We start from the raw sequence: 22,578 nt of genomic DNA, 5'->3' as shown, positions 1-22,578 counted from the left end.
TTGGTGAGTTCATGTTTTCCTGGATGATGTTGATGCTAGTAGATATTTCTCATTGTCCAGGCATTGGAGGATTAGGTATTTATTGTAGTCTTCACTGTCTAGGCTTATGTGCAACCATCCTTCTTGCAACCCTCCTTTCACGTATTTGAAATCACTTGGATGTTGCAATCCAAGCTGTATCTGCTTTAGGGAGCACTCTAATCCCAGTAATGCTGTGGTCTTGCAGACTTACCATTTTGACTGTCTTGGAGAAGATCCAGGACTATTCTCTGAATTACTATGTGGACACTCTCATTCCCTTTTCTTACTTTCTACCAGACATAGAGTCTTTGTCTGTGTTCTGAGCCACATAATGCTGGGGATGGAGTGATGTAAATATCAATGTGGCAACCACTATGAATGCAGTGGCTCAGATATGAAGCCACCATACACAGCACTGAGTCTTCCCCAAGGCTTGCAGTAACCTCTCTCTGACTACTGCCTATGTTCACTCAAGACCTTGGAGCTCTAGAGTCAGCAGATGGCATAGCCAACCAGGCCTGTGTTTTTTTCCTTAAGAGATATGAGATTCCCCAAGCTCTTGATGTGTGCAAAAGTGACATTTAGGAGTCAGTGACTAGAGTCAATAATCTTGGATGTCTACCTGGTGTTCTATTATACTGTGGCTGAGCTGGCACTCAGATGACATCACACAATCCTTCCAATTCTACCTTCCACTTTCCAAACAAAGAGGAGCCTCAGCCAATAGCCACCACCATCCCAGGCCACAAGGTGTATGGCCAGACAACCAGCCAAGTTCCTTTAAGGCCCTGGGTCTCTTAGGTAAGATTGTCATGAATGCTGCCTGATCTGGGACTCACACTTCAGGTTTCTGGGCTTTTCTCTGGCACAGGGCAGGTCCAGAATTGTTGCTAAAGAGTCAAGTACTAGAATCAGGGACCCCACAAGCCCAAACAGTGCTCCACTCCACTGTGTCTGTGCTGGCACCCATGGTGCAAGACAAAGTCCCCTTTACTTTTCCCTCTGCTTTTCTCAAGCAGAAGTGTTTTTGCCCTTTAGCAACCACAGCTGGTAATGTGCTGAGTCTCACCTCAAGTTAGCAAGTTTCAGAGGTCCACACAAAAGCCCTTGATGTACTACAGGGATATTGCAGCTGGTTATTCAGGGCCCAGGGGCTCTTCAGTTAGCAGGTGTCAAATGCTGGCTGTTCTGTGCCCTTTCTTTCAAGGCATCAGATTATCTTCTGGCCCAGTGTGTGACTAGAAATGTCATCCGGGAGCTAGAGCCTAGTATCAGGGCAATAGGTAGTCTTATAAAATGAGTTTGAAATTATTTCATCCTTTGCCAATTTTTGAAGAGTTTGAGTAGAGTTGTTATTAGTTCTTCTTTCGATGGCTGGTAGAATTTAACAGTGAATCCATCGGGTCCTGGGCTTTTGTTTGATGACAGCCTTGTTATGATGACTTTGGTCTCATTACTCATTATTGGTTTGATAAGATTTTCTATTTCTTCATGGTTGATATTTAGCAGGATGTATGTGTTCAGACACTTATTAATTTTCTCCAGGATTTTTAACTTGTTGGCACATACTTGTTTATAATAGTCTCCAATTATTCTTTGTTTGTCTGAAGTCTCAGTTATTCTGTCTTCTTTTTCATTACCTATTTTATTTATTTGAATATTCTGACTTCACTTCTTAGTCTGCTCAAGGGCTTGTCAATTTTATCTTTTCAGAAAAACAACTCTTTTTTTCTTGATCTTCAGCATTACTTTAGAGTTTCAATTTTGTTTATTCCTGCTCTAATTTTTAATATTTACTTCTTTCTTCTAATTTGGGGTTTGGTTGGTTCCCGCTTTTCTAGCTTTTTGGTGTGTGTCATTGGGTTACTATTTTGAAGTCTTTCTACTTTGTTGATATAGGCATTATTGGTATAAAATTTCTTCTTAATGCTACTTTTGCTGTATCCAATCAGTTTTGTGTGTTGTATTTCCATTGTCATTTGTTACTGAAAAATGTTCAACTTATTGCTTAATTTCTTCCTTCACCCATTGGTTGTTCAGGATCATGTTGTGCAATTTCCATGAGTTTGTTCATTTTCCAAGGTTCCTCTTGTTATTGATTTTTAGTTTTATTTCATAGTGGTTAGAGAAGACAGTTGATATAGTTTCTATTCTTTTAATTTGTGCAGACTTTTTTATGGCCTAACGTATAGTCTATTCTGGAAAATATTCTATGTGCTGATGAAAAGGATGTTTCTTCTACGTATGTAGTTTAACTCCACTGCTTTCTTGCTGATTTTCTGTTAATGCTTGCTTTCTATATGTAAGAACACTGGTGTGGAGTACCTAGGGTATTGATAATTGTTGTATCTTCTTGCTGAATGGACCTCTTTATCATTAGTTAGTGAACCTCCTTGTCTTTTTTTTTTTTTTTTAGTATGTGGTTTTAGTCTATTTTATCTAATATGAGTATAGCTCCACCTGCACTTATTTGGTTTCAAGCTTCATGAAATACCTTTTTCCACTTCCCTGTTTTCATTTCCCTTTCAGTGTCTTTTGAGGTGAAGTAGATTTCTTTATGGCAGCATGTAGTTGGGTCTTATTTCTTAATCCATTCAACCAATCTGTGGGTTTTAATTGGAGAATTTAGACCATTGACAGTGTTATTATTGATAAGTAAAACTTAAGACTGGCCATTGAGGCTCATGCTTGCAATCCCAGCACTTTGGGAGGCTGAGGCAAGTAGATCACCTGAGGTGAGGAGTTCAAGACCACCCTGGTCAACACGGTGAAACCCTGTCTCTACTAAAAATACAAAAATTACCCAGGCATGATGGCATGCACCTGCAATCCCAGCTACTAGGGAGGCTGAGGCAGGAGAATCACTTGAACCCAGAGTCAGAGGTTGCAGTGAGCTTAGATCATGCCATTGCACCCTCAGCAACAGAGCAAGAATTGGTCTCAAAAAAAAAAACTTAATAGTGTTCTTATGTTCTCTGTTTTCTGGTTGTTTTTGCCTCCACTCCAGGGCCAACTCCAGTCTTTTGAGGCCCCAGACATGGTGGAGCACAGACAAGTCATCTCTACTTTCCTCATCTGAACCTCTAGTTCACAGCATCTGTGAGCACGAATCAATGATGGGTTTTTTTTTCCCTACTAGTTAGTGATGTTTTATTGCACAGCAATAGACTCCAGCAAAATAACCCTTCATACACGATTCCTATAAGTTGACAGGGCTGGAATTATCAAAGGGAAGCTAAAGTGGCTGTACTCAATTCCCAATTGTCCAATTTTTCATGAATAAAGCAATTCCTTTTTTGGAAAAGGAGATATTAAGCACACACTATCTGCACCCTAAAAGTGCTTACAGGAGACTCAGAAAAGACAGAAATAGTCACTGGCCTCGTGCAACTGATACTCTCGTGAGGAAACAAAGGCAACCAAGAAAGAAACATGCTGTATTTCAGATAGCTGTAAGTCCTATCCAAGAAAAGAAAGCAGGTGAGAGAGATAGAGAGCGTGTCAACCATAAGGTTCCTTCTAATTCTGTAAGTTGGTCAGGGATGTCCTCCAATAATAAGTGGCATCTGAGCAATCACCTGAAGAAAGGAAAGAAGGAAGATGGCCATGTAGGTCTCTGGAAAAAATTGTTTCAGAGACAAGGAATAGCCAGTGCAAAGGCCCTGAGGCAGAAGCTTAGTTTGTTTGTTGGAGGAATGGGTCAGAAGCCACTGTGGGCAGAGCAGATGGGATATGTAGAATGAAGTGAGAAGAACAGACAGGGAGCAGACTGTGTAGGGCAGTGCCACTCAAAATGTGATCTGCACATAGCTAAGGAACTTGGACAAAAATGAAAATCAACCACGTGAATAATTACCCTGACTATTTGAGTTTACATTTTGTTTTCATGGCAATATTTTCCTCATGAAAGCAGTCAGCAGATTGACCTTCAGTCAGGAGCTCCTTATCTCCTTCCAAATCAGCACTTTGAGGAGCATTAATATAGTGCCTTTAGGCTGTGATTGGCATTTTGGATCTGGTGGAGGGGGATGGATGCCACAAGAAGATTTTGAGCAGTGAAAGGATGATGTGAGGTAGATTTGATAAGAATTCTACTATGAAAAGTCCAAGATCCTTCTGTAGGGAGAACATATGATGAGAAAGAGACTGGTAGGAGAGGCATCAGGAAGAACAGCCACGAGATGACTATGATAGTGACCCCATGTGGGAGGCTGCTGGGGGTTGGTGCTGGGTGCCCAGAGTGTTGGATTTTTTTTTTATTATTATACTTTAAGTTTTAGGGTACATGTGCACAATGTGCAGGTTAGTTACATATGTATACATGTGCCATGTTGGTGTGCTGCACCCATTAACTCACCATTTAGCATTAGGTATATCTCCTAATGCTATCCCTCCCCTCTCCCCCCACCGCACAACAGTCCCCAGAGTGTGATGTTCCCCTTCCTGTGTCCATGTGTTCTCATTGTTCAATTCTCATCTATGGGTGAGAACATGTGGTGTTTGGTTTTTTGTCCTTGTGATAGTTTACTGAGGATGATGATTTCCAGTTTCATCCATGTCCCTACAAAGGACATGAACTCATCATTTTTTATGGCTGCATAGTATTCCATGGTGTATATGTGCCACATTTTCTTCATCCAGTCTATCATTGTTGGACATTTGGGTTGGTTCCAAGTCTTTGCTATTGTGAATAGTGCCACAATAAACATACGTGTGCATGTGTCTTTATAGCAGCATGATTTATAGTCCTTTGGGTATATACCCAGTAATGGGATGGCTGGGTCAAATGGTATTTCTAGTTCTAGATCCCTGAGGAATTACCACACTGACTTCCACAAGGGTTGAACTAGTTTACAGTCCCACCAACAGTGTAAAAGTGTTCCTATTTCTCCACATCCTCTCCAGCACCTGTTGTTTCCTGACTTTTTAGTGATTGCCATTCTAACTGGTGTGAGATGGTATCTCATTGTGGTTTTGATGTGCATTTCTCTGATGGCCAGTGATGATGAGCATTTTTTCATGTGTCTTTTGGCTGCATAAATATCTTCTTTTGAGAAGTGTCTGTTCATATCCTTTGCCCACTTTTTGATGGGGTTGTTTGGTTTTTTCTGGTAAATTTGTTTGAGTTCATTGTAGATTCTGGATATTAGCCCTTTGTCAGATGAGTAGGTTCTAGGGTTTTTATGGTTTTAGGTCTAATGTTTAAGTCTTTAATCCATCTTGAATTAATTTTTGTATAAGGTGTAAGGAAGGGATCCAGTTTCAACTTTCTACATATGGCTAACCAGTTTTCCCAGCACCATTTCTTAAATAGGGAATCCTTTCCCCATTGCTTGTTTTTCTCAGGTTTGTCAAAGATCAGATAGTTCTAGATATGTGGCATTATTTCTGAGGGCTCTGTTCTGTTCCATTGATCTATATCTCTGTTTTGGTACCAGTACCATGCTGTTTTGGTTACTGTAGCCTTGTAGTATAGTTTGAAGTCAGGTAGCGTGATGCCTACAGCTTTGTTCTTTTGGCTAAGATTGACTTGGCGATGTGGGCTCTTTTTTGGTTCCATATGAACTTTAAAGTAGTTTTTTCCAATTCTGTGAAGAAAGTCATTGGTGGCTTGAGTGTTGGATTTTATTGTAATGTTGCAGATGGGTTGCAGGGTCTGCCATTGATTGTAGGTGCAGTACAAGGTCACCAGAGTTCAAGAAAAACATCAAAATTTCTCTCCTGAGCATCTGTAAATATGGAGTGGATCTTGGCTGAGGAAAGCAAGAGTTAGGGAGAATCAAGTGAAAGGAGCATTCTGGTGTTGGTTGTACCATGTTATTTTGCATGTACCATTTAAATTTCTAGTATAGACTCCCCAGAATGACTCTCCTTATCTTCTCCAACTGCCTTGGAAAGAATAAAACAATCTAGGCAGCTGAAGACAGCAATGCCCTGATAAACCTAAACATAAACGACATGGAAGAGGTGGGCAGTTCTTCTGAAGATTAGGTGTCAGAGCAGGCTGGGTGTTGTGATGTGGTCATCTGCAACCCCAAGGAGATGTTAACTTGGTTTCCTACAGCCCCGCTGCAGCTGGAACATAAGATTCTTATTCTATCCCTGAGAATAACACTGTGAACACAACCATTTTTTGCCCCTCTCCTGGCAGATGGTGTCACCTCTTCTATGGTAAAAACAACATTGCACTTTGCCAGGATAATCCGTGGGTTTCCGTGTGTTCTGCGTCCAAGCGAAAACTGGAAAGTTCCTGAATTCTCCTTTATGGGGCGCCACTCGTGAGATCCACACCAAGTAACCATCTCTGGGTGAAACTAAAGCCATCTTAAATGACATTTTCTACAGCTGCCTACTGATTTTTATTTATAAACATTATGTAGGGTCTTCTATCTTGAAAAACAAACATTCAGCCTCCATCATGCCTGTCAGTAGAATAAAAACATATCCTTCCATCCCTGTCTTTCCAATAATTTCCTATGACCAATATTTATTTACTTATGTATGGCTATGTAATGTTATTCATATTTCAGCCAATTAGCTGTGATTTCTTCTGCTTGTCCCCCACTTGTATTGTAGGTTCAAAAATGTGTATCCCTGAAGCACATCAAGGCTCAAGAAGAGTCCTGCTCTGAACTCCCAGGGAGCAGTTTAGAGACTCCTAATGACACAATACTGTAGAAGCAGCCAGCCCTCCAGGGAGAGTCACCACCCCACAAGCTTGCCCTGGAGTGCTGCCTTTCTCTGGCGGCCAAAGACCAGATTGTAGCCTTGCAAAGCCTCCGATGTTTCTGTACTTAAATGAAGCCCATCCATCCACTGACATTCTTACAACTTGAATTAGCTACCTACTGTAAAGTAAAATAATAAGACACAGAACAAAGGGAACATATAGGGCTCCTCATTAAAGCTCATTAATGATCTTAAGATGGCGAAACCCAGTTGTAAACTGAGCACACATCTTTCAAAGTGACTTTGTGACTGCACAATTTGCGAGCTCATGATTCTGCCATCTCTGGCTAAGAGGACAAATGATAGCTTGATCTTCCATATAAGTAGCATGTCAAACTCAAGCCATGAGACATCTACAGAAATGGTGAGCTCCGGCTGTTTGAAACAATAAAAATAGGGCTTTCTTCCCTTTGAAAATTTTACATTTTGGTCTCTGAAAATTATGAATTTTAATCTCTCCCCCAACTCTCCATTCCTCCTCTCATACCCACCTGCACCTGGAAGAATGGCCAGTAAACTTCACTCTGCCAGCTTGAGTTACTCTCCCAGGAACAGGTAGGTCATCCCCCAGTCAGAGTCCTCAGCCCTTCCTAGGATTCCCCCAAAGCCACTTACTTGCCAATCTAGATTCTGCTAATCCCCAATCATGCCAAAACACCAAAATCCTTCACTCAATCCTTACAATTCGATTTGCATCCTCAACCTAGGACTCCAGACCACCAAGATATCCCACACTTGTTGCCCTTCTCTGGTTTCCACACCTCACCTCATAGGCACATCTCTCAAGGATTCATTAAAGTACCCTGAGCTCAACACAAGAAGGCACAAGGGCCAATGAACCCACATGGTGGATTCTATTTCCGACATCCCCTGTCCTGTTCATAGACTTGGTTTCACAAAGTCGCACCGCGTTTGTGAAAGCAACAAAGAAAGCAAAGGAATGTGGATGTAAAGTCAGTCCTGAAATGGATGATCCTGGTAGGTACCAGAACACACACTGGGTGTGCTTGGGGTAATGACCATTATATGGTCCTGTGTCCCCAAAAGGAAGAACACCTGGGCCTGTGGTCAGCAGATGGAAATAGGAAACTCACCTTTATCTGGGAAGCCTACTTGGAAAATTTGTGTTCTCACCCCATAAATGTTAGATTTGTGTGTCTCGAGCGCCTGTGTCCCAGAAAGAAAAGGCTTCCACCAGGGACACAGAAGGAATCCTGTTAATTTTAATCTGTGGATTCTGCCTGGTCTATTTGACCTTCTTGGGTCAAGAGATGACCAGGGAAGGGGAGGAATAACCTACCAGGCACTAGTAATTGGCTGTGATCTGCAGAAGGGACAGATCCTGTTACATAGAGGGGAAACGAAATACTATAATATTCTTGGCACCAAGATGACCCAAAGGGGTACCTCTTTCTGTCTGGTCATCTAGGTTTAATGAGGACAGGACAGCAAGTCCCTATAGCCTGAAAAGCTTGCAAGTCTCAGAGGCACCTTTACTGATGACTTTCCCTCCTTGCCCGGACTGCCCCTGTGTGGATGGCCTCATGGCCTGCTCAGACTCTAAGGCCCCACCCCAAGCAGCAGCTACACAAGGGGCTCTCCTTCTGTGTGGGCTGTGACACTCACACTGGGCCTTGCTCTCCCCCATGAACCCTCTGTCACCAACTTGTGATCTGACATTCAACTCTGCACTACTGCGTTCCTCCCTATGCAGGAAGGGAAGGAAACAAAGGGTATTAACTTCTATTACAATACTCATGGCTGGGCACAGTGGTTCATGCCTATAATCCCAGCAAGTTGGGAGGCTGAGGCAGGCAGATTGCTTGAGGTCAGGAGTTTGAGACCAACCTGGGCAACATGGCAAAACCATATCTCTTACTAAAAATATAAAAATTAGTTGGGTGTTGTGCCTGTCTGTAATCTTAGCTACTTGGGATGCTGAGCCATGAGACTTGCTTGAACTTGGGAGGTGGAGGTTGAAGTGAGCTGGGATTGTGCCACTGCACTCCACCCTGGGTGACAGAATGAGACTGTGTCTCAAAAAAAAAAAAAAATTCAAATCTTATGGAGGTTCAGACTTGATTTTTCTAGGCTAGTGAAAATGACACATAAATTGATAAAGAAAGACTAACTTTTCATAAGTTTATCAATCTTTGATAAAATCTGAAACATCCTGATGCCTCTTGCCAATTTATACCTTGTCCTTATCATCTTTCCTTTTTCTCCTCATTCGCTTGGATTCACCGACAACGGCCTCTTCCCTGCTGTTCCTCAAAAATGCTAAGCTCACACCTGCTTCAGGGCCTTTGCACCCGCAGTTGGTTCAAGCAGAACTCTCTTCACCCAGATCTCCTCACAGCCCCTCCCTTTACTCATTCAGGTTTCCGCTCTAATGTTTTCTCCTCAGTGAGGTTTACTTAAACCACACAGTTCTTTCAATCACTCATTTAGTGAAATATTTACTGAGCACCTAAGGCATGTCAGGTCCTGGGATGGGGGCTATGGATACAGCAACAATCCAAAACAGAGAATTTTCTGCTCTTCAAATTTTACACACTTTTGAGAGAGTAGCCATACATCAAATATAAATAAACACTGCATAAACACATCTATAAATGTATGTTCCTTTGCATGAACATTCCACAACTAAGTAATTAATTTTTATTATTTACTGCTATGTAAAAACTCCTCCCATACAAATGAAGCGGTGTCATTGTCATAGGTAAACACTCCAGGTTCATTGTCTCATGCCAAGGGAATAGATGACAGAAACACACAAGAAGTGAGTTTAAGGGCAGAGGTTAACAGGAAAAAGAAAAAGAAAAGAGAACAGCTCTCTCTCCTGCAGAATGGGGCTTTGATGAAAGGAACAGTTTGCTGGTGAAAGGCGCAGGTTTTATAAATGAGCTTGAGGAGGTGGCGTCTGATTAACATAGGGCCCAAAGATTGGTAGGACCAGGTATGCCATTTACATAGCTGGTGAACCAGCTGGATGTCTCACCCTAATCTTTTATTATGCAAATGGGGTATCTACCTGGACTGAGCCATGTTGGTTGCCTGCCTTTTTACTGCACAAGTGGCAACAAAAAAAAAGGGAAAATGGACCCTCCATGTTGAACATGCCTGGTCCCCAGGTAAACTTTTTCTATTGGCACCACTGCTAGCATTTACCTATGCAAGCTCTTGGCTTTCTTATCTATGCTCGCAGCTTGATTTTTCAGCCTGCTTTTTGTTAGAAAAGAAATGATCTGGGGGCTGCTTTTTATTAAAAGGAAACCTAACTGAGGACTGTCTTACTCTCACTATCTGCCTGAATAATTTCTTTCTAGCTCCTGTATCACTGAGTGTTGTGAAGACCCCATGATTCTGTGGGTCAGAAACCCTGCAGAGGCACTGCTCAGGGGGACTGTCTCTGCTCCATAATGTTAGAGCCACAGCTCTAAGTATTACTGGTATTTTCATTTTATCTTAAATTATATTCAGTATAAAGATGACTGCTGTCTTCATTCCTTTTTCCTGCCTGTAGTAATTTCTCATAGCTGTTGCAACTAGTGACCACACACTTCTGGCTTAAAACCACACAAACAGATGTCCTATGGCTTTGGAGTCACAAGTGTCAACTCAAGGTGCTGGCAGGGCTGTGCTGAACTGGAGGCCTCAGGGGAGCATCTGTGCTGCTTCTCCACCTTCTACAGACTGCTGCATCCCTTGCTCCAGCCCCTTCCTGACACCACTCACCCTTCTGCTTCTGTTGTCACATCCTCACCTCCTCCTCTGTGCTCACAGCTCCCTGTGTCTCTCTCTTGCAATCAGGCTGGAGGGGCTGCAGCGGTGTGTGTTGGCGCCACCTGGTGGAGACAGGCCATCACAGCAGGTGAGCGCCCAATAAACAACCACGCCCAATAGGTAATTTTAAATTTTCTAACAGCCATATTGAGAAATGTAAAAAGAAACAAGTGAAATCAATTCCATAAATATCATGTTTAAACCAACATATTTAAGAAATTATCAATTCAACATGTAATCAGGAAAAAAATGAATGAGTTATTTTATTTACGTTCTCTTGTTTATAGGGCTTTGAAATCCTGTGTGTATTTCACACTTGCAGCAGCTCTGAATTCAGACCAGCCACATTTCAAGTGCTGAAACCCACACGAGGACAGTGGCTACTGTAGTGAACAGAACAGCTCTGGAAGAAAGGCGAGGTCTGTTCAGGTTTTGAATTTGTTCCTGATTTAGTCTTGGTAGGCTGTGTGTATCTAGGAATTTGTCCATTTCTTCTAGATTTTCCATATTGGCACATAGTTGCTCATTGTAGCCTCTAATCATCATTTGAGTTCCAGCAGTATCAGTTTTAATATCTCTTTTTTCATTTTTGATTTTATTTATTTGGATCTTGCCCTTTATTTTCTTAGGCTCCCCAACGATTTGTTAATTTTGTTGAACTTTTCAAGAAATCAACTTCTTTTTTCATTGATCTCTGTTTTTTTAATTTAAATTTTATTTATTTACACCCTAATCCTTATTCTATCTTTTCTTCTACTCATTTGGGTATACTACTGCTTCTCTAGTTCTTTAATGTGCATTGTTAGATTGTTTATTTGAAGTTCTTCGTGTTTACACCATAAGATATAAACATTTCCTCATTATGTCATAAGATGGAAACACTTACAGCTATAAACTTCCCTCTTAGTTCTGCTTTGCTATATCCCATAGGCTTTGGCATATTTTGTTTCCATTATGAATTGTGTCAGAAGTTTTTCAATATTTTTCTTAATTTCTTCATTGACCAACTGATATTCGGGAGCATATTGTTTAATTTCCATGTGCTTATATAGTTTCCAAAATTATTCTTATGATTAACTTCTAGTTTTATTCCACTGTGGTTCAAGAAGATGCTTGCTATTATTTCAACTTTTTTGCAAGTTTTAAGGTGTGTTTTGTGACCGAACATATGGCCTTTTTTTGAGAATGATCCATGTGCTGAGGAGAAGAATGTGGATTCTGCAGCTCTCTTGGATGGAATATTCTGTAAATATCTGTTCGATCCATTTGGTCTGTAGTGCACACTAAGTCTGATTTTTATTATTAATTTTCTGTCTAGACAATCAGCCCAATACTAAAAGTCGAGTGTTAAAATCTCCAGCTATTACTGTATCAAGGGCTATCTCTTTGGTTCTAATAATATTTCCTTTCTATATCTGGGTGCTCCAGTGTTGCGTGCACATGTATTTTAAATTGTTATATCCCAGTGCTGAATTGACCCTTTTATCACAATATAGTGATATTCTTTGCCTCTTCTTACAGTTTTTGTCTTGAAATATTTTTCATCTGATATAAGTACAGCAACTGCTTCTTTTCTATGGTTTCCATCGGCATGGGATATCTTTTAGTATTCTTTTATTTTCAGTCCATGTGAATTTTTTATAAGTGAAATGTGTTTCTTGTAGGTAACAGATCAATGGTCTTGTTTTTTCATTCACTTACCCAGTCCATATCATTTGATTGGAGGGTTTAGTTTATTCATATTCAATGTTATTATTGATAAGTAAGGACTTACTTCTGCCATTTTGTTAATGGTTTTCTGGTTGTTTTATGGTTTTTCTCTTCCTTTCTTTTCTTCCTGCCTTCCTCTAGTGTAGGTAATTTTCTCTGGCGATGTGATTGGGTTTCTTGCTTTTTATATTTTGTGTATTTATTGTAGGGTTTTTTTGATTGGAGGTGACAATGAGGCTTGCAAATACTATCTTATAACCCATTATTTTAACCTGACAACAACTTAACACCATTTGCCTTAAAAAAAAAAAAAAAAAAAGTGGCAGGAAGAAAACTAGTAAAAACTCTATTCCTTAACTTTATCCTTCTGCTTTTTAACTTGTTGTTTCTATTTATATCTTATTGTATTGTCTATTTCTTGAAGAGTTATGGTAGTTGTTATTTTTTCTTGGTTTATCATTTAGTCTTTCTACTTAGAATAACAGTAGTTTACACACCACAGTTAAACGGTTATAATAGTCTTTGTTTTTCTGTGTACTTACGATTTCCTGTGAGGTTTGTACCTTCAAATGATTATTTATTTCTCATTGATGTTTTTATTTTTCTTATTGAAGTGCTCCCTTTAGCATTTCTTATAGGACAGGTCTGGCACTGATGAATTCCCTCAGTTTTTGTTTGTCTGAAAAAGTATTTATTTATCCTTTATGTTAGAAGGATGTTTCTGCCAGATATTCTATTCTGGGGTAAAAGTTATTTTCCCTGAGCACTTTCAATATGTCAGACCTCTCTCTCTCCTGTCCTGTAAGTTTCCACCAAAAAGTCTGCTGCCAGATATATTGGAGCTCCATTGTGTGTTATTTGTGTCTTTTCTCTTGCTGCTTTTAGGATCCTTTTTTATCATTGACTTTTGGGAGTTTGATTATTAAATGCTTTGAGGTCGTCTTTTTTGGGTTAAATCTGCTTGGTGTTCTATAACCTTCCTGTACTTGGTTATTGATATCTTTCTCTTGTCTTGGGTAGTTCTCTGTTATTATCTTCTTAAAGAAACTTTCTATGACTATCCCTTTCTGTACTTCTTTTTAAGACAAATAAATTTTAGGCTTACCCTTTTGAGGCTATTTTCTAGATTCTATAGGCGTGCTTCATTGTTATTTGTTCTTTTTTCTTCTGTCTCCCTTTACTGTGTTTTTCAATTAGCCTGTTTTTAAGCTCACTAATTCGTTCTTCTGCTTGATCCATTCTGCTTTTGAAGGACTCTACTACATTCTTTAGTAGGCCCATTGCATTTTTCTTTTTTTCCCCCACTCTTTTTTTTTTTATTATACTTTAAGTTTTAGGGTACATGTGCACAACGTGCAGGTTTGTTACGTATATATGCATGTGCCATGTTGGTGTGCGGCACCCATTAACTAGCATTTTTCAACTCGAGGATTTCTGCTTGATTCTTTTTAATGATTTCAATCTCTTTGTTAAATTTATCTGATAGACTTCTGAATTCCATCTCTGCATTATCTTGAATTTCTCTGAGTTTCTTCAAAACGGCTATTTTGAATTCTCTGTCTGAAAGGTCGCATACCTCTGTTTTTTCAGGATTGGCCCCCAGTGCCTTATTTAGTTCATTTGGTGAGTTCCTGTTTTCCTGGATGGTGTTGATGCTGGTAGATGTTCCTTGGTGTCTATGCATCAGAGGGTTAGGTATTTATTGTAGCCTTCACTGTCTAGGCTTATGTGCAGCCATCCTTCTTGGAAAGGTTTTTCATATATTTGAAATGACTTGGGTGTTGCAATCCAAGCTGTATCTTCTTTAGGGTGCACCCCAATCCCAGTAATGATGTGGTTCTTGCAGACTTACCATTTGGACCATCTTGGAGAAGATCCAGGATAATTCTCTGAATTACTAGGTGCACACTCTCATTCTCTTCTTTTACTTTCTCCCAAACATACAGAGAGTCCTCTTCTGTGTTCTGAGTCACATAATGCTGGAGGTGGAGTGATATAAATATCAATGTGGCAACCACCACTATGAATGCGCTGGCTCAGATTTGAAGCCACCGCACACAGCACTGGGTCTTGCCCAAGCCTTGCAGTAACCTCTCTCTGACTACTACCTATGTTCACCCAAGACCCTGGGGCTCTACAATCAGCAGATGGTAAAGCCGCTGGGCCTGTGTTTTTCCATTAAGAGAGGTGAGATTCTCCAAGTTCTTGACGTGTGCAAAAGTGCCATCTAGGAGTCTGGGACTAGAGTCAATAACCTTAGAAGTCTATCTGCTGTTCTATTATACTGTGGCTGAGCCCATACTCAGATCACATTACACAGTCCTTCCAACCCTTCCTTCCACTTTCCAAAGAAAGAGGAGCCTCAGCCCATAGCCACCACCATCCCAGGCCACAAGGAGTACTGCCAGACAACCAGCCATGTTCCTTTAAGTCCCCGTGTCTCTTTTGTAAACTTGTTGTGAATGCTGTCTGGCTTGGGATTCATACTTCAGGGTTGTGGGCTCCTCTCTGGCACAGGGCGGTCCAGAATTGTTGCTGAAGAGTCAAGTCCTAGAGTCAGAGACCCCATGAGCCCAATTAGTGCTCCGCTCCACTGTGTCTGTGCTGGCATCTAAGGTGCAAGACAAAGTCACCTTTACTTTTCCCTCTGCTTTTCTCAAGCAGAAGGGTTTTTGCCGTGTAGCAACCACAGCTAGTAATGTGCTGAGTCTCACCTGAAGTTAGCAAGTTTCAGAGGTCCACACAAAAGCCCTCGATGTACTACAGGGGTATTACAGCTGGTTATTCAGGGCCCAGGGGCTCTTCCATTAGCAGATGTCAAATGCTCGCTGTTCTGTTTCCTTTCTTTCAAGGCATCAGATTCCCTTCTTGCCCAGTGTGTGTCTAGAAATATCATGCGGGAGCTAGAGCCTGATATCAGGGTAATAGTGGCCTCATAAAATGAGGTTGAAACTATTTCATCCTTTTCCAGTTTTTAAGGGGTTTGAGTAGAGTTGTTATTAGTTCTTCTTTCAATGGCTGGTAGAATTCAGCAGTGAATCCATCGGGTCCTGGGCTTTTCTTTGATGACAGCCTTGTTATGATGACTTTGATCTCATTACTCATTACCGGTTAGATAAGATTTCCTAGTTCTTCATGGTTCATATTTAGCGGGTTGTATGTCTTCAGACATTTATTAATTTTCTCCAGGATTTTTAATTTGTTGGCGCATACTTGTTTATAATAGTCTCCAATTATTCCTTGTATGTCTGAAGTCTCAGTTATTCTGTCTTCATTTTCATTACCTAGTTTATTTATTTGAGTTTTCAGACTTCACTTCTTAATTAGTCTGCCCAAGGGTTTGTATTTTTAGTAGAGACGGGGTATTGCCATGTTGGCCAGGTTGTCCTTGAACTCCTGGCCTCCTGTTTTAACATGACAGGTACAGCAGAAGTGGGGCCCACAGAATTAGCTCCCTGGATTCAGCCACCTTCCTGAGGGAAGGTAGAGAAGGAACTCCCGACTTGTCCAGCTTTTCAAGGCTGGAGTATATATTCTTCCTGGGTCTCTGTGTGTGTCTGAGTGGCTGTTCTGCCAACATCTAACACAGCTCTGTCTATCAGACTGAAGGCCCTTATAGCATGAGCTAATAGGAGGATCTTTTGAACCACGGGTTGCAAAGATCCTTGGGAGAAGCATGGTTTCCAGGAGGGGTCACACACTCAGTAACTGCTTCCCTTGGCTATGTGTGAAGCTTCCTTTGACTCTGTGCCAAAGGGTTCTCCAGTCTGTTACCCTGATCTGCGTGTCTGTTTTTATACCAGTAACATGCTGTATTGGTGACTATGGGTTTGTGATATAATTTGAAGTCAGAAAATGTGATGCCGGCAGCTTTGTTCATTTGCTTCGGCTGGAAAGATTGAGTTGACAACTCCACAGATGGCGGCTGGCCCTCCCCCGAAGGCCTCCATCCCAGAAAGAGCTCAGGCTTCCCACCAACCATATAACCCTGGCTGGAGCTCCTGAAATTCCCACAGGAAGGACCTATCCAATAAGGAGGGATAAATCAAGGTCAAACGTAAAGAAACAGTCTGGCCACTATCAGGCACAGAAGCAGTGCTGCCTTGTGGGGGATCCCTCCTGCTCCAGACCAACTGGACTCCCTGGAGCCCACAGGCTAGAGTGTATGAGTCCATGGAAACACAGAGATGGTGGCCGCCCCAACCCCCCCAGATCTCGGTAGTCTCGGGCAGCCTCCAGCCTATTGCCACTGCTTGGCTGGTATTCCAAGCTAGTGGATCTTAACTTGAGAGGTGCCTTGGAAGTGGGGACAATAGAATGAGGCTGCCTGGCTCCCTGTAATATGGCTCTGATGAGTGGAGGAACACCAGGGCTGTTGTCTCACACATTGAATTGGAGAAAATTACACAAACACACATGCAGTGATTTTAAGGAGCGCAGAGTTTAACAGGCAAGAAAGAAGGAAGATGCTTTCCTGTACAGAAACAAAGGGAGTGGGGGCTCCGAAGCCTAAAAAGGAAACCCGGAATGCTGGGGATACCAGCCAGTTATGTGAGGAGGCTGGGGGAGGTGGTGTCTGATTTGCATAGGGCTCAGGGGATTGGTTTGGCCAGGCATGTCATTTAGGTAAGCCCACCTAAAAACTGGCGCTCCCACCCTAGCCTTTGAATAGGCACATGCTGGGCGCCATGATGTCCTACACACCTGCGGATATGTGGGGTGGCCATGTTGCCAGGCACAGGTTGGGCGAAGGGCCAGAAGAGGGCGGGAATCGCCATGTTTGGGTGGACCCAGTTTCTTATGGCAGGCATTTGCAGACCAAAGGTTCTCAGAGGGCTGAAAACACTCCACACAGCCCTTTGTACTGGACCCAAGGCCGTTATGACTTGAGCTCATGACGGGATCTCCTGATCCACAGGTTGCAAAGACCCATGGAAGAAGCATGTTTTCCAGGGCGGGGTTACATAGTGACTCAATGCTTCTCCTGGCTGCGGGAGAAGGTTCCTTTGGCTCTGTGCCAATACCAGGTGGATCATCACTCACCTCCCTTTTCTTTGTTCTCGTGGGACAAATTATTTGCCTAGTCAGCCCCAATGTGAGAACCTGGATATTTCTGTTCACACGCTTATTTCAAAATTCACAGCCTTTTTCATTCAGCAGAAGGCAGCTGCTTCTAATTGGCCATCTTGGCATGTGCCCTCCACATCACCTTCTATAAAATGCCCCTGCTCTCCAGGAATAATGCTATTATATAACTTTGCCTGAAACCAACAGAACTCTCATTACACTTATCCTGGGCTCATTTACTTCACTTCCAATGAATGTGGCCATGGAAATGCAAGTGGATGAAGTGATCCATTCTCTTATGGATAAGATAGAAACATGGTTTACCGACCAATTAATGACATATGTCTGAAAACTAGCAACTGAGAACCTCAGTCATTGTGTTTACATTTCTAATCAAGAAGATGCTCATCTATGTACTCAACAACCCAGGTTTCCTTGCATCTGAGCTGCTGAAACACTTCAAGAACAACGTCTCATATTTCCTGAAGAAGGTGATGCCTGGAAAGCAGCACAAGTCATTCAGGTTTACTTTTGGTTCATAAATCCAGCATGACATTTACACAATTGTCAGGAAACCTTATCAGATAATGAGTCCTGCATGTTTCCTTTAATTTCAGGAGGAAGAAGGTAATCCAGTTGAGTTTCCTGAGCTACCTGGCTGCCATGATTCAACAACCACCAGGAAATTTTGATGACGGTGCTCTCCTGAGCTCCTCCCTGTCCCAGGGAAGACAAAATCATTGAAACTGTGAAAATAAAGTGTTACTTTGCTGGAATGAGGTCTCATGGCTGTTTATGCGGTTGGCTGGCTGCTCAGGACAGGGTGAGTCTCTGGGCTGTGCTCTGAGGAGGGGAGCCTCTCAATCTGGAGAAAACCCATTGCAGTGGAGACCTCCATGGGGTCTGAGGGGCTGAGGATGAGGAGCCGGACTGGGTGTAGGGAAGGAGGAGGTTTCAGAAGGTGAAAATCTGGAAGTAAATCCTGGACCTGTTTGAAAACTTTCTCCCTCATAAGGAGAAGATTCAGGGAGGAATAAGGACAAACTGTGGGTGCCTTAAGGGGCATTTACTAATATGAGAGAACTCTAACAGGAAGCACAGTGACAATGGCCTCCTTGAGGATTGGGGCCCCATAGTAACTGAGGCCCAGATCCAGTCCATGGGGGTTGAGACCTTCAAGGGACACACTTTGATTGGGACAGAGTAAAGTGTAGCTGCAGAGGAAGCCCTGGCAGTGTGAAAGCGACCTTGGAGGGACTCTGTGCACTCTGAATGCTTGGGAGCCCCAATCCCCTGTCCTCGCCTCTTTTTCTAGATTGTTAGGACTCCGCGGTCTCCGCCGTCTTCTGAGTGCTCCACGCTGCCGTCTTCAGGTTTCTCTTCTGGACTGCAAGTACTCCAAAATCTTTCAGACCTGTATCTGCACTCCTGTTTTTAGCATATGTGGGGCCCCAGGTTCCAGAAAATTTATGGCCTGCAATCCACCTTCCCAGTCGTGTGGATTCCACTCTAGCGAATCCGCACTTGGCAAGATCTTTCAAGCCCCTGGGGAACCTGACAACTTTACACGATTTGCCTTAAAAGAAAGAGAGAGAGAGAGAGAGAGAGAAAGCAAGAAAGAGACAAGCAGGAAGAAAACTAGTAAAAAGTCTTTTCCTTAACTTCGTCCTTCTGCTTTTTAATTTGTTGTTATTTCTATTTATATCTTATTGTATTGTCTATTTCTTGAAGAGCTGCAGTAGTTGGTATTTTTTTCTTGGTTCATCATTTAGTCTTTCTACTTAGAATAACAGTAGTTCACACACCACAGTTAAAGGGTTATATAGTATTCTGCATTTTTCTGTGCACTATGATTTCCAGTGAGGTTTGTACCTTCAGATGATTATTTATTGCTCATTGATGTTTTATTTTTTCTGATTAAAGTGCACCCTTTAGCATTTCTTGTAGGACAGGTCTGGCATTGTTGAATTCCCTGTTTCTGTTTTGTCTGTAAAAGTATTTATTTCTCCTTTATATCAGAAGGATGTTTTTGCCAGACATTCTATTGTAGGATAAAAGTTATTTTCCCTGAGCACTTTCAATATGTCAGGCCTCTCTCTCCTGTCCTGTAAGTTTCCACCAAAAAGTCTGCTGCCAGATATACTGAAGCTCCATTGTATGTTATTGGTGTCTTTTCTCTTGCTGCTTTTAGGATCCTTTCCTTATCCTTGACTTTTGGGAGTTTGATGATTAAATGCTTTGAGGTTGTCTTTTTTGGGTTAAATCTGCTTAGTGTTCTATAAACTTCTTGTACTCGGTTATTGATATCTCTCTCTTGTCTTGGGGAGTTCTCTGTTATTATCTTCTTAAGTAAACTTTCTACCCCTATCACTTTCTCTACCTCTTCACTAAGATGAATAAATTTTAGGTTGACCCTTTTGAGGCTATTTTCTAGACTCTATAGGCGTGCTTCATTGTTATTTGTTCTTTTTTCTTCTGTCTCCCTTTACTGTATTTTCAATGAGTCTGTTTTTTAGCTCACTGATTCTTGCTTCTGCTTGATCCATTCTGCCTTTGAAGGACTCTGCTGCATTCTTTACTAGGCCAATTGCATTTTTCAACTCCAGGATTTCTGCTTGATTCTTTTTACTGATTTCAATCTCTTTGTTAAATTTATCTGATAGAGTTCTGAATTCCATCTCTGCATTATCTTGAATTTCTCTGAGTTTCCTCAAAACAGCTATTTTGAATTCTCTGTCTGAAAGGTCACATACCTCTGTTTTTTCAGGATTGACCCCCAGTGCCTTATTTAGTTCATTTGGTGAGTTCCTGTTTTCTTGGATGGTGTTGATGCTAGCAGAAGTTCCCCAGTGTCTAAGCTTTGGAGGGCTACATATTATTGTAGTCTTCCCTGTCTAGGCTTATGTGCAGCCATCTATCTTGGAACGGTCTTTCACATATTTGAAATGACTTGGGTGTTCCAATCCAGGCTGTATCTCCTTTAGGGAGCACCCCAATCCCAGTAATGCTGTGGTTCTTGCAGTCTTACCATTTTGACCGTCTTGGGGAAGATCCAGGACAATTCTCTGAATTACTAGGTGCACACTCTCATTCCCTTTTCTTACTTTCTCTTAAATATAGAAAGTCTTTGCCTGTTTTCTGAGCCACATAATCCTGGGGGTACAGTGATGTAAGCATCAATGTGGCAACCACCAGTATGAATGCACTGGCTCAGATTTGAAGCCACCGCACACAGCGCTGAGTCTTGCCCAAGGCTTGCAGTAAGCTCTCTCTGACTACTGCCTATGTTCACTCAAGACCCTGGGGCTCTACAATCAGCAGATGGCAAACCCAGCCGAGCCTTTTTTTTTCCTTAAGAGATGTGAGGTTCCTTAAACTCCTAATGTGTGCAAACATGCCATCTGGGAGTCAAGGACTAGAGTCAATAATCTTAGAAGTCTACCTACCGTTCTATTACACTGTGACTCAGCCAGCACTCAGATTACATCACACAGTCCTTCCAATTCTTCCTTCCACTTTCCAAAGAAAGAGGAGCCTCAGCCTATAGCCACCACCATCCCAGGCCACAAGGAGTACTGCCAGACAACCAGCCATGTTCCTTTAAGGCCCTGAGTCTCTTAGGTAAGCTTGTCCTGAATGCTGTCTGGCCTGGGACTCACCCTTCAGGGCTGTGGGCTCCTCTCTTGCACAGGGCAGGTCCAGAATTGTTGCTGAAGAGTCAAGTCTTAGAATCAGAGACCCCACAAGCCCTATTAGTGTTCCACATCACTGTGTCTGTGCTGGCACCTAAGATGCAAGACAAAGTCCCTTTACTTTTTCCTCTGCTTTTCCCAGGCAGCAGCATTTTTGCCCTTTAGAAACCACAGCTGGTAATGTGCTGAGTCTCACCTGAAGTTAGCAAGTTTCAGAGGTCCACACAAAAGCCCTCGATGTACTACAGGGGTATTGCAGCTGGTAATTCAGGGCCCAGGGACCCTTCAGTTAGCAGTGTCAAATTCTGGCTGTTCTGTGTCCTTTCTTTCAAGGCATCAGATTCTCTTCTGGCCCATTGTGTGTCTAGAAATGTCATCTGGGAGCTAGAGCCTGGTATCAGGGCAATAGTGGCCTCATAAAATAAGTTTGAAATTTTCCCATCTTTTTCCAATTGTTGAAGAGTTTGAGTAGAGTTGTTATTGGTTCTTTCATTGATTGGTAGAATTCAGCAGTGAATCCATCGGGTCCTGGGCTTTTCTTTGATGACAGCCTTCTTATGATGACTTTGATCTCATTACTCATTATTGGTTTATAAGATTTCCTATTTCTTCAAGATTCATATTTAGCAGGATATGTGTGTTCAGATATTTATTACTTTTCTAATTAATTTTTTTAATTTGTTGGCACATAGCTGTTTCTAATAGTTGCTAATGAGTCTTTGTATTTCTGAAGCCTCAGTTATTCTGTCTTCTTTTTCATTTCCAATTTTATTTGAGTCTTCTGACTTCACTTCTTAATTAGTCTGTCCAAGGATTTGTCAATTTTTTCTTTTCAGAAAAACAACTCTTTTTGTTGATCTTCTTTATTACATTAGAATTTCAATTTCATTTATTCCTGCTCTGATCTTTAATATCTATTTCCTTCTACTAATTTGAGGATTGGTCGGTTCTTGCTTTCCTACTTCTTCGGGGTGTGTCATTAGGTTATTATTTTGAAGTCTTTCTACTCTGGGATATGACGAGGTTTCTCTTCAAATAGCCTGACCAATCCTTTACTCTTTAATTCATAGTACCCCCACCCACCCCTTTTTCTTTTTCTCTTTTTCTTTCTGCCTTTGTTGCATGCTTGGTCACGCCACAGTACCAGGCTTATAAGTACCAGCTCACATTTCTCTCCTTATTTGGAAAGAAGACTAGCTCTCTAGCTCATTGTAGACACCCCTTCCCCTTTTCCCCTCTCTCCCTTATGTGCTCACTTCATCTAAAGAAAGTTCAACTATCGAGCCAACCGGGATTAGTTCAGATTGTGCAACCCGACCCTGGCCAATGGGGAAAGGGTACAGGGGCAGGACTTGCACCAGGAATAAAGGCTCTCATACCCTTTTGTACAGGAGTTATCTCATGGCCACTGGCCAAGGAGAAGCACCCCTCTGCACAGAAGTAAAATTACTTTGCTAAGAATTCTTTGTTTGAGCGTTCAATTTCCTTAGGAATTTGAGCGTTATTCCCAACACTACTTTGTTGATATGGGCATTATTTTTATAAAATTCCTTCCTAATGCTGCTTTTGCTGT

The 22,578-nt window shown here is 41.8% G+C and overlaps 1 long non-coding RNA gene across 2 annotated transcripts; it reads left to right on the top strand.

Annotated features, from left to right (window-relative positions):
- The first annotated feature begins 721 nt into the window (after positions 1-721).
- Positions 722-18,169, top strand: LOC134760749 (uncharacterized). Of its 2 annotated transcripts, none has more exons than XR_010138690.1 (5): positions 722-822; positions 10,564-10,624; positions 10,824-10,955; positions 17,743-17,836; positions 17,931-18,169. It is a non-coding gene; the product is annotated as an uncharacterized LOC134760749 (long non-coding RNA). The 2 variants fall into 2 exon arrangements; XR_010138691.1 differs by lacking the exon at positions 722-822 and adding an exon at positions 9,812-9,884.
- The last annotated feature ends 4,409 nt before the right edge of the window (positions 18,170-22,578 follow it).

The sequence above is a fragment of the Pongo abelii genome, chromosome 20 (genome assembly GCF_028885655.2).
Source record: "Pongo abelii isolate AG06213 chromosome 20, NHGRI_mPonAbe1-v2.0_pri, whole genome shotgun sequence".
NCBI lineage: Eukaryota > Metazoa > Chordata > Mammalia > Primates > Hominidae > Pongo > Pongo abelii.
The sequence above is the reverse complement of the archived record's forward strand: the minus strand, read 5'-3'. Positions and strand labels throughout refer to the sequence as shown.